Below are 19,126 nucleotides of genomic sequence, written 5' to 3' on the forward strand. Positions count from 1 at the left end.
AATGAAATTATATATTTGCCTAGACTTCTTTTTTAGGAAAGAGGTGAGGCCTGCCTTGTCTCCCGATCTGATCTGGCAGTATTGCCAAGCACAGTATGTAATTACATGAAAAATGGCTCAACATGACAGCTAACCAGCTTAAAGGATACTCGTACTGAGAGACAGATGGAGATTATATGAGAGAAATATAGAGACTGTACTGAGAGAAAGATGGAGACTGTACTGAGAAAAAGAAGGAGACTGTACTGTGAGAAAGATGGAGACTGTACTGAGAAAAAGAAGGAGACTGTACTGTGAGAAAGATGGAGACTGTACTGAGAGAAAGATAGAGACTGTACTGAGAGAAAGTTGGAGACTGTACTGAGAGAAAGATGGAGACTGTACTGAGAAAAAGACGGAGACTGTGCTGAGAGAAAGATGGAGACTGTACTGAGAGAAAGATGGAGGCTGTACTGAGAGAAACTGGAGACTGTACTAAGAGAAAGATGAAGACTGTACTGAGAAAAAGATGGAGACTGTACTGAGAGAAAGATGGAGGCTGTACTGTGAGAAAGATGGTGACTGCACTGAGAAAAAGATGGAGACTGTACTGAGAGAAAGATGGAGACTGTACCGAGAGAAAGATGGAGACTGTACTGAGAGAAAGATGGAGACTGTACTGAGAAAAAGATGGAGACTTTACTGAGAGAAAGATGGAGACTGTACTGCGAGAAAGATGGAGACTGAGAGAAAGATGGAGGCTGTACTGTGAGAAAGATGGTGACTGTAATGAGAGAAAGATGGAGACTGTACTGAGAGAAAGATGGAGACTGAATAAAGTCAGCAGAGTTTGGCCTTGCCGCCAGCCAGAGATGTGTGGTTTTTTTGGACAAGTTTGGAAAGCGTTAGAATCGCTATCTGGTTTTGATTGCTGCTTCTGGAGAGATTTCTTCTGGTGTGTTGGGGAAGAAGTGAGCAACATTTCTTGGGGCACCCACATTAGTAAAACATTTTTTATAGTAAAGTGAAGAAGGCTGAGTAGCTCTTTCAGGCTCTTATTGGTGTCTACAGGTTAGGGAGATCTCACTTCCTGCATGGTCCCCAGGACTGGATGTGAGATGTTATTTCACCAACAAAGACACAACAGGCAATGAAAACCTTGATGTTAGGTGAAAAACAGCAATCTAAAGCACATATCAGATGCTTACATAGTACTTGAGCCCCTGAAATGATATTTAGAATAAGGGACCCAGAAATTATATCTAACACAGTCTTTGCTATTACTACAAAAGAAGAATTCCATGAGCAGACCTTGACAGCCAAGCATGACTTAAATGTACTATTGATGGCAAATGTACAGGAAGCCTGAGAGCTCCATTAGAAGACCTTCGTCTGGAGTCAAGCGGGTTTACTTAGCATACATGCATACACCCAGAACAAAAATAATCACTTCTATATGCACTTTCATTAAGTAAATAGCTCTAACCATAACACAAAATCACAGAAACAACTACAATACTGTATATTGTATCTAATGGAAAATCTTATATAGTAGACAGGTGGAAGAATTCTGGTCTTATCCAGTTCATATCTAGGATAACATTTGACCTGACATTTCACCAGGTGCAAACATATGATGTAATGGAAAAAATGCATAATAATACATGTGTATAATTAGTACAAGTTACCCGTCCAGTTCCTCCAGAACAGGTCTAGTCACGTGGAACCCTATGTATCAATGTGTTCTTACTAAGGACTGGGGTTATTTCCATACAGGCAACAAATGGAGTCAAATATTCAAGTCAGTCTGATGCTGAGTGGTGGCTGAGTAACGCCATTTCTTAATAAGAAGATGTTCATGCATGAAGTATTGTGAGTGCTGCAGCTATCATGCTTTTAGGACTTTTTAATACTTCTGCTCTTGAAACTACATACAGTTCCGACAATATCAATATCATGTGCATACATAGAAGGGCCAGTGTGTAAGGTAATGTGAAATATGTTGGAACTATACATATAATCAAAGCTCAATTCCACCCAAAACCACCCAAAACCTTTCAAAGCCCTTCTCTAGGCAAATATTACCCCCCTCCTTTAACTGATTGCTAGCTTAAAATAAAAAAATTAATGTAAGTGCCCTTATTACTTAATGAAAGTCATGGTCACATGACACTCCAGTCCAAAGTCCTCTCTCCTCTATTGTTTACACAAGGCAGGTCCCCTATTGGCTGTCCATCAGAGAACTCTTTATTTCATTATAATTTATTTAGTGGAAAATGCACATTATAAATGCCTTCTTCTAATAAGTGTTTATTAAACAGACTAGAAGACGGGGATTTAGCATGCAGTAAAAGAGAGAGTGTCTGGTGTTCTCACTTTTTAGAGGTACTTTGTCATGGCTTATGACTCCAACATATGTGCAAAATGTTTCCAACTGAGACCTCAGTTTTTTATTATAAAATCAGGTTTTGATTCAATCGGATTTACTGGCCAACAGGGTTAGAGTATATATAAAGTAGGGTTAAAGTAGCTCTTCACCAAACCACTAAAATCTATTAAATACCTGGTGATCCTGTCATGAAGGCCCTTGTTCAGGCATTTCCTTTTATGGGGTGACCACTCTCCAGTTTTGCTCCTACATTGTTACCCTGCAATGTAGGAGCAGGGTAGCAATGTGCCTCCTGGATGAGACAGGTGCCAATAGTGTCACTGTTAGGAAGATGCTCTATAGCAGTGGTTCTCAACCTATGTAACCTCAGGACCCACATTTGTCCTTGGTCATTAAGTCGGGACCCAGGTTGCACTGCAATGGAACGCACGGCATTGCGGTACTGCAAATTCCGATGTGGGCAAAAGAACTGTGGGTGGGAGGTGTGTTTGAGGTGCCATTCAAATGAATGGCAATGCAATCACTTCTGTGTGAGATTAACACACTGCACTAGTGTGGATGGGCCCTCAAAAAACACACAACCACAGACACATTCTCACACATACACACTCCAAAAAAAATCCACTCAGTCTCCGTATCTTACGAGAACTGGAGTGGGTCCTCAGTCTGGGGTCCGGTGGGGGCTGCTGTGCTATGATGGAGCTCCATGCATATGTGCATTGCTTGTACAGCTCCCTTTCACACCCTGTAGAGGTGCAGAGAGCCAGAATGTTACATGACTTTGGTATAGGCACCTCTACAGGACACGCAAGGGAGCTGTAAGCAATGCACTTATGGATGAAGCCCACTCCACCTCAAGCTGACACTCGGCACCGGACAGCATATTTTAAATGGCTGCTTGGCACGAGAACTGACAGTGCTACGCTAGGGGGAGGCTGAGGAGTCTCTATCCTAGCACAGTGGAAGACAACACAGGGTCGCGACCCACTTTTGGGTCATGACCCACCAGTTGGGAACCAAGGCTCTAAAGCAATGGCGCACTGCAAGTGTTAAAATTACATGTACACTGGCTGCAAGAGATGAAGAAGAGCAGCAACGCTAAAATACAATAAAAACATGGCAATTGCTTATAATATACAGTCCTTTAGCAAACCAAATGACATGCAGTTAGGGTGTACAGTATATCTAATTTAATGTCTTTGTAATTGTAGTGAAGTGTCATGGCTGTGCTCATGTAGCAAGTGCTGGACAAGGCTTTGCGCAAGATGTCTCGAATTTATGAAATGCCAACCAATGTGGACAATCTTTTTTTAAATGTAAATTTGTATTAACATTGCAATCAACCTAATATTCTGTGTACAAAGTCCAGATATTTTCTTAGGGGTTACAGAATGGAAGGTAACTCTATTGCTGTAGGACACCAGTTAAAAGGGGCTCACATGCAAATATGGTAAATTATAGGGTTTCAGAACTTTGGAACAGGAAGGGCACAAGTACTAGGCACATCTTGGCAACATAACTATCATTTACTTGATCTCTGCTCTTTATCTGCTCAGGAACATAGCTTAGACTTCAAGCCACTTACACGTGATGAATAGGAGCTGAAGATAATGAAGGTACACCTCTGGAATCTGGCAGCTCCCCATCCCCAGCCAACATTCCTCACACTATTAAACCAACTGTCTGATACTTTCAGAAACTGGCTTATTCTTTCAGCAGCCACTGAAGTGCTAAGCTCAGACCCATGCTCTGTTCAAAGGCTTCCTGCCAACTGACACCATACCCTGCTCTCTTCCTATATCAGGGTTCTCAGGTCAACCCTACAAGGAGCCAAGTTGTAGGAAGACTAATAGGGCTATTCACTAAAGGGTGAAGAGTTTGGAGAAGGCAGGAGAAGTGAACAATCTAGGCCGAAATAGCTGAACTGGCAAGTGAGCTGAATTGGAGAATTTTTCCAAATCAGCTATTTTGGCATAAATTGTTGACTTCTCCTGCCTTCTCCAAACCCTTGACCCTTTTGTGAATAGCCCTGTAAAAGTGAAAATAACTAGAATACAAATTATGTAGAAATAAAAACTAATGATAAACCCGCTGACCTTGATATTTGGAGTATAAACCAGTACTGAAAAATACGATCAAATCCTGACAGCTATAAAATCATAGAAATATATCAGGCTTGTAGGCTACATCCTCCAATATCAGATATGCCCAACGTTTCCTGGATATAAACAAATTACAATCTGTCTGTGAAACTGTCATAAACTAAACCATTGTGAATGTCAATTTTGACTCACCTTTTGCTTCCTGTTGAACTGTTTCACTAAAGCTTCTCTCTTTTTTTCCTTGGAAACATTGAAGTGTAAATCAATGTCTTTCTTTTTGTTGCCTAGAATGCAATGCCCTCATTCTTTCCCAGCTTGGCTTCTGCAACCTCTTCACCTATGACTTCCCTGCCTCACCTTTCTCTTCTAAAATCTAATTATGGCTCCCAGTGCCTCGGTTCCCCCTCTACATCGTCTTCTTGAGGTTCTTAGATGAAATGAGGCCTCCGTATCATTTCTTCCAGAACATTCTTTAGAATTTTGCCCTGCCAAGTTCACAGGTGTATGCAAAAACTTCCTTCCTTGAAGGTCTCTGTGACTCTTTTGTCTTTCTTTCTCTGTCTTGGCATGCTGTGAAGATTGGCATGTACCTCATTTGTTTGATCGTCTGTCACTCTCACATCCAGTGGACTTAATGTGTATCTGTGGTCAAAAACTAAAATCTTACATTTGTTTAGCATGTTACCGTAACCTGTTCCAGTATTTTGATTTTCACAATGGCCTTGTTTTATTTGCATATGTAATACTGTTGATTCTGCCAACAGTATTGTATAATTAACTGTGTCCTAAACTACAGGTGTATGCGCCCATGCAGCTGGAGCATCACACATCTCCACAATGCACCACTTGTATTTCCATCAATAGGATATTAGGATGCCGCTATTTAATATTCAGACTGCAAAAGCTGCTGGGAATTGTAGTTTAGAGGTGCCAGCAGGTATTTTTTTCCAAACACTAAAGCTCGTGCTCAAAAACTGGAAATGGAGAAGTGGCGGGCAGATCTCTATCTATAAAGTGAGGGTAAGGCACACTTCTACCCATTCTTACTGGATTTCTTTCGCTGTGCTATACAATCCTGTGATGTACTTGGGTACAGAGCTTAGGAGCTGAGATTACTACATGGGTTTAGTTATCCTTTAATGTGTATTTATAATATAGATGCTGCAGTATCTCAGTATTTAAATTAGAACAGAAGCCAAAACTGTTTTTAGTTTTTGATAGCGTAAGGGAAGGTTATAACCCCCTCAGCTTTTTTTCCCTTCGGATTGCCATTGGGGAGATTTCCCTTCACTTCCTCTTCAATAGCCACTTCAGGAAGTAAGAAGAAATCCCTCCAAAGTGAGGGAAATCCCTGGTGGTCAGCGGGGTCACCTGATCCACTGTCCCTATTGAAAGATTTTCCACCAATTTGTTCTTTGGGGTTTTTCTTTTCATTTTTCTTTTTCATCATGCAAGCTGATAAGAATTCAGTTATAGTGCCTGGCCATGTTGGAGGTTATTGTAAAACATTTTTGTGTTCTTTATGACCCAGATGTTTGGCACGGGCACTAAACACTAGAAGCATGCAGAATTAGCCATAAAAGTATTTGACCAAATTTGTTAAACGTCATGATTCGCAAATATAAGCACAGTGTGAGTCAGGAGCTCAAGCTAAAGTTGATGTTAAAGTCATTAGGTTTTTACCTATTTCTAATTCTGATTAAATTTCTTACAGTGGATGCTGCTCGTTGATGTTTAAAAGTTTTAGTTTCCTGCAGAATCAGCTGGTGCCCTGACCACTGGTCCTGATATCCTGTATTAGGGTGGCTCCTTTCCCTTGCAGGGTCCTATGGAGCCACCTTTGTATGTGCTAGTAAGCAGTGGGTGTCTCCACAAACACAGGCACAGCCAGGCAAGATACTGCCCTGCTCCCTTCTTTTCCTCTCTCCTCCCTTCTCTAAGCTAGTAGATGGACAGTTGGTGGAGACTGTTGTCCATTGTGATCTTGTACTGGACAGGAAGTTTAGGGAAGCTGAGCTGAGAGAGCTGGAGCCAGCTTGATAACTGTAAGTGTTGGACAGAAGTTTAAAGAAATACTTTGCTGGGCAATGTAAATTAGTTTGAACTGGATTCATTATTGAAAACAAGTTTTGGAGTTTATTATTAATTTAAAGGAGAACAATGCTTTTCATCAGCTATTGGCAGCTATGGGTTTCAATGGCTTGCAAAGCATGCTGAATCTTTTGGTCTCCTGGAATTAAGCCCAGCCCTTCTATAGATCAATATCTAAATTCCACTGGGTTTAATCAATTCAACTTTGCTCACAGGATAGTGAACCTGTAAGTGACACTTCTACAGTAAGCCCTTCTCGTGTGCTGTTATGTGAGGACAATATCCCTTGTTCTTTAAGGTCTGTTTTTTTTGGCTCATGTACAATTCTGTGTGTGTCATGTACATTATTACATTCAGGGAATGCAGCTGTACATGTTTAGCGAACAGATCCCCTCCCCAACTTTAAAAATACAGGATTTGCCCCTTTACCAGTTATTAGAACCATACCTCCCCCCCCCACATGACAGACAGGCTAGTACTTTTTTAATGTTTATTTGCCAGTAAGCCTCTCCAAAAAGGGAAATTACTTCTTTGCACAACAGGCTTGTATTCACAATATCGTACAGACCAGGGGCGTAACTAGAAATCACAAGGCCCCATAGCAAAACTTTATATGGGGCCCTGTGATTTCTAGTTATGCCCCTTGCAGAGCCCACGTGATATACTAAACAGCCCACCTGAGAGTGACCCTGCAGAGCCCGCCATAGACTCTCTAAGGTGGGTTCAGCAGGGTCTCAGGTGGGCTGCAAACCTCTTACCTGTCAGTGCTGTCCGCCTCCATGGTCGCCGGGCCCCGCCTCCTCTTCCGTCCCCGGGCCCCGCCTCCTCTTCCATCGTTGGCCCTGTCTCCTCTTCTATCGATGGGCCCCGCCTCCTCTTACATCACTGGCCCCTCTTGCTCTTAGTTTGCCGGGCCCCGCCTCCTCCTTCACTGCAAACGCCGGGTCCAGCCTCTTCTGCACCAGCTGCTGGCTGTCACTGACACAGCTCAGCAGCGGCTGTGAGGAAGAACGCGCCGCGGCACACATCACTGACAAGTTGTCAGTGATTTAACAGCGGCGCCTCTTCACAGCTGCCAGTGACAGCCAGCCCCCTGATATGCCATAGCGACCCAGGTGGCCCGCACGGCATCAGAGGGATGCCCTGGCCGGGCCCCCGTGTACCCGGGCCCCATAGAGGCCGCCTGGGTCGCTATGGCGATTGTTACACCACTGGTACAGACCTTTCTGACTTAGAACACCTACCCAAGGACTGTACAGTTGTAGCCTACTAGCTATCAACTGAGGCCTGATAATTCTGGTCAGTGTGTGAAGCACCACAGAAGAAAGTGTATGATACAATTATATAAGGCTTCATGGAAATGGTACATTATGTGGTATAGCTGTCTATTGTACCACCTGAAATAAAGAGGATCCACACAAGCTGTCAGGTTTTTTCACCATCTGTGTCCCATTGGGTAGATTTTGCTTCACTTTCTGTTCTGTAGACACAACAGGAAAGGAGTTCATGTCTGGACAGTGAGGGAGATGGTTGTCACCACAAGTGACCCTATTGGATGATTTTCCCTCTATTCCTGTTCCAGGGACAGCTCAAATTTAGAATGTTCTTTCTAGGGATGCACCGATACCAAGTACCGTACTCGGTACAAGTACAGATACTTTGCGAGCTCCAAGACTACACTGGAGAACAATTCAAAAGTTAGGAGGCAGCTGTCATTTGTAAGGAGCACACGGAGCTCCCGGGATTTGTACATCTCTGTTTTAATGTATGATTTTGTTTTTATAAATATAAATAAAGGGATGCATCAATACCATTTTTGCAAGTACAAGAACTGATACATTTATTACATTTTTATGTTAATTGTCATGTGACAAAAAAAGTTTTTCTAAAACAATATCGACTAATGATTTCCGGACAGTGGTCGAGAGCCAGAGCCCAGTCCAGATACAACCGCCGCAACCCTGGTAGTTCTCATGAAAATTACAAGACTGGTATCCGAAAAGTATCGGTGCATCCCTAGTTCTTTCTGTCCTCTAGAAAAACCAGTAAAGGACAAGGAATTTCTCGAAAGTGAGGGAAATCCCATCTCAGATGGTTGTCACCTCAACAAGTGTCCCTATTAGAATATTTTCCCTCTATTCCTGTTCCCGGGACAGCTCATTTAGAATGTTCTTTCTGTCTTGTAGAAATAACAGTAAAGGACTGGGAATTTCTTGAAAGTGAGGGAAATCCACTTTTAGACCGTTGTCAACTCAACAAGTGTCTTATTGGGAAAAAAATTTTTCCTGTATTCCTGTTCCATTGACAGCTCAAAAGTTAGGATTTTCTTTCATTTTCAGGTCAATTTGAGAAGGTGAATCTCTCCAATGAGGATACAGACAGCATTAAAGACAAAAAAGGAGGCTCTAAAGCCCTCCCTTCTTTATCCAATGGCTTTACTCTATGGCTTTAAATACACTTTAATGGTGAAATCTGCTACCTGTTGGTCCACAGTCAAGAACAAGAAGTGCCCCATATGGAGCTTAAAATAATCCTGAAGTAGGCCACTAGCTGTGAAATATTGTTCTTGTAGTGTGTGGGATTTATAAATAAATATGGTACATTTTGTGCAACCTTCAGTCAAGCCAGTCTCATGTTCATGGGAGTAATGAGACAGATCTTCAATGGAGCCTAATATTAAATGTATATTCAATATATTGGCATATATTGAGACATCAGCTGTGCCTATAACCCTGCTGCCTTGTCACTAGACCATAAATGCCTTACTGTAATTATGCTACAGAAAGACTTGAAATGCTGCAATTCCTTCAGCTAATAAGAGGAAACTGGCAACATAAAATTCTCTTTAAGCAAACAGAGAATGCTCTACAAAGGCGCTGTCACTGTAGATTTGATAAATTATCAAAGCTATATACCCATACACAGTTAAACATTAATGTGAAATTTGTATAAAATTACTTTAGGTTAGCGGTGAAAGTGTTTGATCGCTGACATTTTACAAGCCGCCAGCAAACTCAGCGCCCAACTCATGCCTAATAACATGGGATAATTTTGCCCAAGCCGTAATGAGAAAACTCTAATGTAAAGCCCCATTAACAAAGAACTTTACTCAAGGAGGAGATGTTAATGAGTAATGAAACAAAGAGCTCTGTTACACAGATTAAATGCTCCTGTGTCTAAGTACAAAGGTCATGTTGCAAAGTGCAGCTGCTAGTCAGATCCTAACCCTGCTGCAACCTTGGATTCCCCGAGTTCAATGTCTGTCTTCCTCCCTTCCTGTTACTAAGCTGACTAGTGCAAGGTCCAGCCAGAGTTCAAAGTTTACAATGGGAGAGAGCTCGCTGGATCCCTTCTTTGTGAACAGCTGCACGGTATTATAAATAGCAACAACAAAAAAGCGATAGAAAGCGGTCACTTCATATGGTTAAAATATAAATAGAATAGACTTTTAGCAACGCATGAAACCCAGCAACACTGCATGGCAAACTCAAGAAAAAAGTTGTAAAATTGTATTCTAAATAAAAGCTTGCAAACTTAGTTAATAAAGCAACAATGCATGGAAATATAGGTATATTAAAGTACCCACACCTGCACTGAAAAGATATATTTGATATTTATATAGCTTTACTGTGCAGACTAAATTTATATGTTAGCTGCTGTAATAGGCAAGAAGAGGCTTACTACTGGGATGATGTAAACTGTGCACTGGAGTATTCAGGGCCAGTGAACACCTATGCAATTTATCGTGCGGTTTGAGTTGTGCGATATCAAACAAAACACAAATTCGCCTTGAAGTCAATGAAGGCTGGTCACACCTTTGCGGTTTGACTTGCGGCCGAAATCGCCTGTCGAAGGAAAAGGTGCAGGAGCTATTTTTAGGCGGTTGTCACCTAGGTGTGCACCAGCCCTTAGCCCTCATTCACACGGGTAACGGCCGGCCTGTACAGACTCGTGCTGCGTGCACGGCCGTATCGGGCAGCTCCCGGCAAGGACAGGTGCTGCGTGTGATTTGTACGCAGCAGCCTGTCCTTCTCTATAGGAGTATGCGGCCGAACGCCGCCCTACGCTCACCCGACCTGCACGTCCGTACGGGTGTCCCTGCTCGGATACAGACAGGATCTATCTATCATGGACGTGCAGGTTGGGTGAGCGTAGGGCGGCGTACGCCCACATACTCACATAGAGAAGGACAGGTTGCTGCGTGTAATCACACGCAGCACCTGTTTTTCCCGGGAGTGGCCCGATATGGTCGTGCATGCAGCCGATCTGCCCTGAAGCAGCTGAGAAAGCATTGGAATTTTTCACCTTTTGCCGGTCACATATTCCATCGCCGACAAAGTGGGCGGGATTACGTTAAAATGTGTGACCACGTGACCGGTCACACATTCCAACCCAGTCACAATCTTTGATAGACACCAGCATCCATTGTAAGTGATTTTTATTAGCATTTAAAATTGCTTAAAAACCTGACTTTAATATGACTTGAACTGCCAAATAAGCTTTCACAAATGAAGCTTACACGACATATGAAATGGTCAAACCTGAAGATAACATGGCTCATTATTTTGGCCCCCAACAGGTCTTACATTGTTAAAGATTTTCACAACAATTTTGTAAACCGTCTGTATCAGAAAGGCAAATAAAGCATTTCCCTTTAAAATGTTGATTTATATTCTGCAAACTGTGAGCATATTTCAGGAATACATGCATCCCAGCAGGCACTCATACATAGCAATAAGTGTTAGCAGCCTAAACAAATATGTAAGAACATGAATTACCATCTACTGACTTCATATATCCAGGAGCAGTTTATAAATTATTGCTGCTCCTTCTTCTGTGCCCCAGGATAGAACACCTTGCTCATTATCACTATATTAAGTTGATTACACGGCAAGTTTCAATAACACTGACATTTCTATACCTGTAAAGCAACCAAAGACCTGAGTCAGCATTTATACCTTGTTTCCCGAGTCTTATTTAAAGAGAACCTGGCCCCTAACAAATTGCAGGTAAAAAAATCAAGCATTTTAAATGTTTACTTGCACTTCCCTGTCCATAAATTATTTTTTATTCACTTGCAATGTGACTACTCCAGGAAGAGTCATTTCCCTAACACATCCCCCTCCCTCGGTGCATGTCATAACCGCCTAATATTCTGGGAGTACCTAATTACTCTCTGTGCTGGCCCGGCTCCTCAGCACATTCCTTCACCTCCCTACATAACCTTTTGTACTCGCCAATGGAGGAGTGAAGAGGAAGACTATAGAGCAGTGCCCGGTTTACTGAATCACTGACCTAGAAAAAGCATGTAGTCAGTGAAGTCAGAGTGACAGCACAATTACAATCTGCATACTTGTACTGAAGTTAAATAATTAGTATGGCAGCCAGGCAACTAACATTTCCAGTAGCCAGACAGCAATAGCAGAATAGATATTTCTCTCTTACTTCTCTCATTGCAGGTTTCATATGTAGGAATTTCCCGGGTGTCAAGTGACCAAGCACAGGTCTAAATTTATATTGTTATATATATTCAGACCTGTTTATAATATATATATATATAAAAACTAGGGATGCACCAATATATCGGCCGCCGAAACATATCATCCGAAAATGGCACTATTGGCTAAATGCCAAAAGTGCCATTTTGCTGCCGATACAGCGGCGCATCTCTGCTTTTTTTCCTCCCCGCTGGACACTGCTCTGTGTCCCAGCGGGGAGGAGAGAAACTGTCACAGGTGGTCGGGAGCTGTAGGAGGAGAACACTGTGAGCGGCCGGCGTCTCTCCTCCCTGCAGCGCTCAGCCTCCTGTCACAGATCAGAGGAAAGCGGTGTGTGGGCGGAGACAGCCAGCGCTGTCACAGGAGGCTGTGCTCTCCTCCCGCACCGCTCACCCATCCTCCTGTGACAGCTGTCAGAGAGGAGAGCGAGCACAAGCAGTCAGTGATCAGTGATATCCGAGTGTTTGTAAATAATTGAGGACATGGTATGGTTACTATATCCTCAGTTATGAATGAATGGGAAGTGATCTACATCACCTCCTGTTCATTCATGATTGTGGATATAGTAAACATACTCTGTCCTCATGTTATGAATGAACAGGAACACTCAGTATAGAGGATTCCTGTTCATTGATAATTGGGGATACAGAAAAAGAGATAGAGGACTCTGTGTTCTTAATCTCTTTTTCTATTTTAAAAGGGAAATATCGGGGGTCTGTTTAGACCCCCAATATTTCCCCGAACCCCCTAAAAGTAAAGTAAAAAATAAAAATATTTAATAAAAAAAAATTTTTTTAAAGTTAGAAAAAAGTAAGAAAAAAACATTTTCAGTTTCGGCCTGACATTTTTTTTTCCTTTCGGTTTCATTTCGGTTTAAAAATTTTAATTTAGGTGCACCTCTAATAAAAACAATCTTCATAACTCCAACAAATATATATACATACATGTATTTGTTGGAGTTATGAAGATGCTACAAACAGTAGACATAAATGGTTGTTGTTTTGCCTATAAATCGTTGTTCTATGCGCTGCATAAAAATGTAAACAGTGCTCAGTGGCGTTCTCCTTTAAATGAACAGTAAAGAATGAAATATTTTCCGACACACTGAGCACGTGGGACCAAATGTTAGACGACTTTTGTTATCTCAGGCTCTAGGGCTATTTCTGTAGGGCAGACGCCATTATAGACCCTAAACAGTTCACCATAGACGTGTGAATGAACTTCACCAATGTCCACCTGTGATGTGCTGGGTGTCTACCAGTGTGGTCTCACCATAGAGGTAGTAACTCAGTGCGAGCTTCATCTGTGCCCTTGACTTTGCTCCAGCCACAGGGCGATGTAACACAAACAGGAACTAGGCTATTCTAACACAGCTATCTGGCTAGCGGCTAGTGCACACCAGAATTTACTTGCTTTTCAAACGCCATAAGTCACTGTGAGTGCAAAAGCAGCTCGAGGAAACTGAGAATGCAATCAAAAGCTTCCCTAATGCCACCAGGCAGCGCCCATGTTTCATTAAATATTACCACACACTGTATTTCTGGCTTATATTGTTGGCTGTCCATTCAGCTATTTGGCTCTGATCTGATGTTCTGACTCATGTACACAGTCAGACAAAACAGCTGGAATAATCTGATTGTGCCCGTATATGAGAACAATGGAGTCAGATTGCAGGCAAACAAAAAGTAAAGTACAGCAATGAGTGTCAAGCTAGCAAAATAAGAATTCAGGTGAATGCAGCAGACAGACAGACAGACATAGCCCAAGGGAAGCAAGCAGCCATAGGAATAAGGAAGCAGGCATGGACAGGGACAAATAGGCATAAAGTCACAGGAACAAAGAGGCAGTCACAGACACAGAAGAAGCTCAATCAGAATAGAGAGGAAGGCAAAGACAGGGCAGAGCGAAAAACAAATCCAGACATAGAAGGAGAGAGGCAGGCACGCAGGGAGATAGGTAAGTATAGAAAAAGTTGGCCAATGGTTTTTTTTTAAACCAGGGCACCACAACACACGTTGGGGTGCACTGCAACATAGTTGCATTTTGAAGGTGCATTAGTGGCAATGCAGTACCGTGAATGGCCCCTAAGGACCCGTTCACACTAGTGCATTGTGATGATGTACATGTGTTTAGACCAAGATCACACTATTAATACACCACAAAAGTGTGAACTTGGCCTTAATGTGTGTTGTGTTAGGCGTCTTATACATTTTCAATGGGCTACCAAAACTTTGCATCACACTAAAACCAGGCATTGAAAGCAGAAGTGATCCCTGCATACTGCCAACAGAAAAAGACAGTACCCCATTCACATAACTAAACAAGTGCTTAGTAAACACACTATACAGGTGAAACTCGAATAATTAGAATACCGTGCAAAGGTAATTGTAGTAAGTGCTGCAAAAGGGGCCCAAACCAAGTACTGAGTACATATGCATGCTTGTACTTTTCAGAGGTCCGATATTGTTCTATGTACAATCCTTGTTTTATTGATTGCATGTAATAATCTACTTTTTTGAGGTTGTGGATTTGGGGTTCTTGGGGTTTTCATGAGCTGTAAGCCATAATCATCACAATTATGACAAATCACGGCTTGAATTATCTTGCTTTGCATGTAATGAGTCTATCTCATATATTAGTTTCACCTTTTAAGTTGCATTAGTGAAATAAATGAACTTTGCACGATATTCTAATTATTCGAGTTTCACCTGTAGATGATCAAGCTAAATTTGTTGTTGGATGTAGGCCCCCTCACTGGCTAGCACCATCTTGTAAGCTTTCTTGCTTTTTTTGTGTCCATAACTTTGCTTCTGCCCCGATAGAGTGACATACCAAAATCAAGCACATGTGGAGACTTTTTTAACAGGTCTTTACTTAGCCCAGAGATGTGAAGAGAAAAGGAGCAAGCACCTTCCAGAAGATAGAAGTTTACATCATCCCAGTAAAGCACTTTGCTAATTTTGGCATGGCCATGGATGGCAGGAATGAGAGAAAGACTGTGCATGCGTGAGTGATGCCACAGCAACAGAATATGGTACCTCTGCAGGAGGAAGAGAAATCATTTTTGGATGCAATTTAAACAAAAATGATGTACTATAAAAGGGCTAATGGTGTGATATTGCAAAGTATTGTTTTCTTCCTCTTTAATATTTTTTCACTGCAGTTGCAGTGCTCTACAACACAAGTGCAATCCAGTACATTGTGTGGGTGCGTTGAGATATTTAATATCAATGGCATCGCAATACATTGTACTGTGCTTGACGTGGTAGAAGCAGCATAGCGCACCACCTTGCAGAGAGAGAAGACAAACATTCACAGCAACAAAGGTGCAGGCAGTGACAAGGAGAGTGGGTCAAGCAAGACAGAGGTGTAGGGTGGCAGAGAAATACAGGAACAAAGAAGTGGACAGACTGAGATATAGACTGAGACACATACATAATGAAGGCAATGGCTGCACAGAGAGAGGACAGCGAAGCAGACAGGCTGATAATCTGGCACATATTCAGACTGGCTGGAAAACAGACATACAGATAGACAGCACTAATCCCTAGTGATAGCGCTGAGAATTCCCGCCATTTGTATGTGTCATAGTGTTTATCCGAATCATATAAGGTGCATTAAAACATAGGAACAATCACCACCAGCTCTTCCCTAACATCCCATTTGTATTTTGTTGGCGTATTGAAAATTCCCACTCTGGACTGTGGTCATATATATAATTGTTGAAAGACAGTACATCTCTGTAATGTACAATTAGGAATCAAATTGTTTGCATATATATATACTGTAAGTATAGGTAAGTATAGGTTCTCCTGGCAACCGCCAAACCCAGACACGTCCATCGGATTGCCAGACAGAGAAGCGTGATACACACTATATTGCCAAAAGTATTGGGGCGCCTGCCTTTACGCGCTAATGACATTTAATGGCATCCCAGTCTTAGTCGGTAGGGTTCAGTATTTAGTTGGCCCACCCTTTGCAGCTATAACAGCTTCAACTCTTCTGGGAAGGTGTCCACATGGTTTAGGAGTGTGTCTATGGGAATGTTTGACCATTTGTGAGGTCAGGCACTGATGTTGGATGAGAAGGCCTGGCTCGCATTCTCCACTTTTATTCATCCCAAAGGTGTTCTATCGGGTTGACGTCAGGACTCTGAGCAGGCCAGTCCAGTTCCTCCACCCCAAACTCCCCCATCCATGTCTTTATGAACCTTGCTTTGTGCACCGGTGCTCAGTCATGTTGGAACAGGAAGGAGCCTTCCCCAAACTGTTCCCACAAATTTGGGAGCATGAAATTGTCCAAAATGTCTTGGTATGCTGATCCCTTAAGAGTTCCCTTCACTGGAAGTAAGGGGCCAAGCCCAACCATTGAAAAACCACCCCACACCATAATCCCCCCTCCACCAAACTTCACACTTGGCACAATGCAGTCAGGCAAGTACCGTTCTCCTGGCAACCGCCAAACCCAGACACGTCCATCGGATTGCCAGACAGAGAAGCGTGATTTGTCACTCCAGAGAACACGTCTCCACTTCTCTGGAGTCCAGTGGCGGCGTGCTTTACACCACTGCATCCGACGCTTTGCATTGCACTTGGTGATGTAAGGCTTGGATGCAGCTGTTTGTCCATGGAAACCCATTTCATGAAGCTCTCTACGCACTGTTGTTGTGCCATTCTGAAGGCCACACGAAGTTTGGAGATCTGTAGCTATTGACTCTGCAGACAGTTGGTGACTTTGGCGAACTGTGCGCTTCAGCATGCGCTGACCCCGCTCTGTCATTTTACGTGGCCTACCACTTTGTGGCTGAGTTGATGTTGTTCCCAGTTGCTTCCACTTTGTTATAATACCACTAACAGGTGACCGCGGAATATTTAGTAGCAAGGAAATTTCACGGATGGACTTATTGCACAGTTGGCAGCCTATCATGGTACCACGCTTGAATTCACTGAGCTCCTGAGAGCGACCCATTCTTTCACAAATGTTTGTAGAAGCGTCTGCATGCCTAGGTGCTGGATTTCATACACGTGGCCATGGAGGTGATTGGAACACCTGAATTCAATGATTTGGAGGAGTGTCCCAATACTTTTGGCAATATAGTGTGTGTGCGTGTGTATGTGTGTGTGTGTGTGTGTGTGTGTGTGTGTGTGTGTATATCAACCAACAACCAGGATATCATGTGAGAGATAATTACATGGAGATTTTGGATTAATTTCAGAATTAAAAGATAGACTTGCCCATTGGTTCACTTCAAGCAGTAAAGTAACAGGTCTGTGGCAAATCCAACACAAACTGGGTATGGGGAAGGGAGCACATGACCTTGGTAAATTCTATTAAATTCAATAGGACTAACCTAGAACATAGAGGTGAATGGAAATCATTAAGGCCTCCTTCACACTTTCACACTTTGGAATTTTACGGCATGTGTATTAATGCGCAGTACTTCATGTGTTAATATGCTTTACATAAATACAGTCAATTCATTCTGAATGAGCTTTCAATGCACCCCAACAGAAGAAAAATGTAACTGCACTATTTGTGTCATGCAAAGTTTCACAACACATGCATTGACAGCTACTGTACTTGGGTGTTGAGGTGCCTTTCTAAAAGAATGGCACTTCAATGCATCGCAAAGCACAGGTGTATGACCTGCCCTAAATGTTGGGGAATAGGTGGCAGAGAATCTTCATTATTGTTGATCGGGGGCATCCTGAGGCCCGGTGTCACCCAGAGCGGAGACCGGGTGACACCCCGCTGTGACATCATTGCGCATGCGCATGATGTCACCACGCATGGGCGGTCCTCTGATTGACGCCTGCCGGCAGCCAACTTAGTGACGCTGGCAGTAAGAGGAGGGGATGTTCGCCCGGCGGGATGAGGTATGCCGCCGGGCCCCTCCTCTCTCCTGCAACTGTTGGGCTCTAGGTCCTTGACCAAGTGCCCGACTTTTTAGAGGGGGTGACACCAAAATGACTGTCAGTCATTTTGGTGTCACCCCCCCAATGGTGTCAACCGGGTGCAAGCCACACCCCCCTTGTGACGCCACTGTTGGTGATTCAGCAAATTTGTGATAACGTAGACTGCATTCACATCTATGTGTCAGCGTTTCAGCGCGTATTTGTGCATGAGTTCACCTAGCATGTTTTTGCACATTTTTAAGAGTGTTAGATGCGCAGACATGAAGACTTGAGTCTTAGCTGGCAGATTGAAAGAGATTGTGGTCAATGGACATAAAACGACGCACAGAAATGTGCAAACCACTTGTGTTGTGCGTTTTTCAGGCATTTCCATTGAAGTCTATGGGGCCAAACGCGTTACAAACTGCCCAAGAGAACGGCTACAAAACGCTCAGGTGTGAACGGGGGCCATTTAAATAAATGGGAGATCATGTGCTGAGCGTTTTGTCATACGTGTCTGTGTGCGACAAGACGACTATGTGTAAATGGAGGCTAAAGGGAGAATACCATTTTTCAGTTATATAAATGGACTCCTAATTTTGCATTTTTATTCTGCTTTCCATGTAAAAGGGTAAAGACAAATCTGAATGCTTACCTAAATGCACGGTTTCCAGGATTGATATATTTCTACAAATGATATCTCTCTTTCTCTCTCTGTTTCTTGAAGAAGGCAATAAGAGTGATTAACATCTGCGCCTTCTTCCTTGCTGCCCACGGTGTTCAGTGCGATCTTCCTTTCCCACAGTAAAATGTTGGACTCAGACTGGGAACATGAGGAACAGACAGTGAAGTTAGCAGATGTGATTACTGAGGGTGTCACAATGATTGCTTTTGGATGCGTGCCACCGGCAAAATGTTTTGAAATTCTTATAGGAGTATTTATCCATATTCAGAGCTTGATACTGTATCTACAGATCTCTGCTGACCTAGTCTGCGCTCTACAGATGTTAAAACAAAGTGGACAGAAATCTTACATGTTTAATGCTGATGTCTTGGGATTCGCTTTTTAAATGAATTGTAAATTTGGAACAAGTTTTTTTTTTCTTTCCCAGTACAAATTTGTTTTAAATCTTGCTGAGTCTGGCTACAGTGGATTAATCAAAACTCTGTTTG

This window comes from Nanorana parkeri, unplaced genomic scaffold (assembly GCF_000935625.1).
Source record: "Nanorana parkeri isolate BGI_ZX_2015 unplaced genomic scaffold, ASM93562v1 scaffold817, whole genome shotgun sequence".
NCBI lineage: Eukaryota > Metazoa > Chordata > Amphibia > Anura > Dicroglossidae > Nanorana > Nanorana parkeri.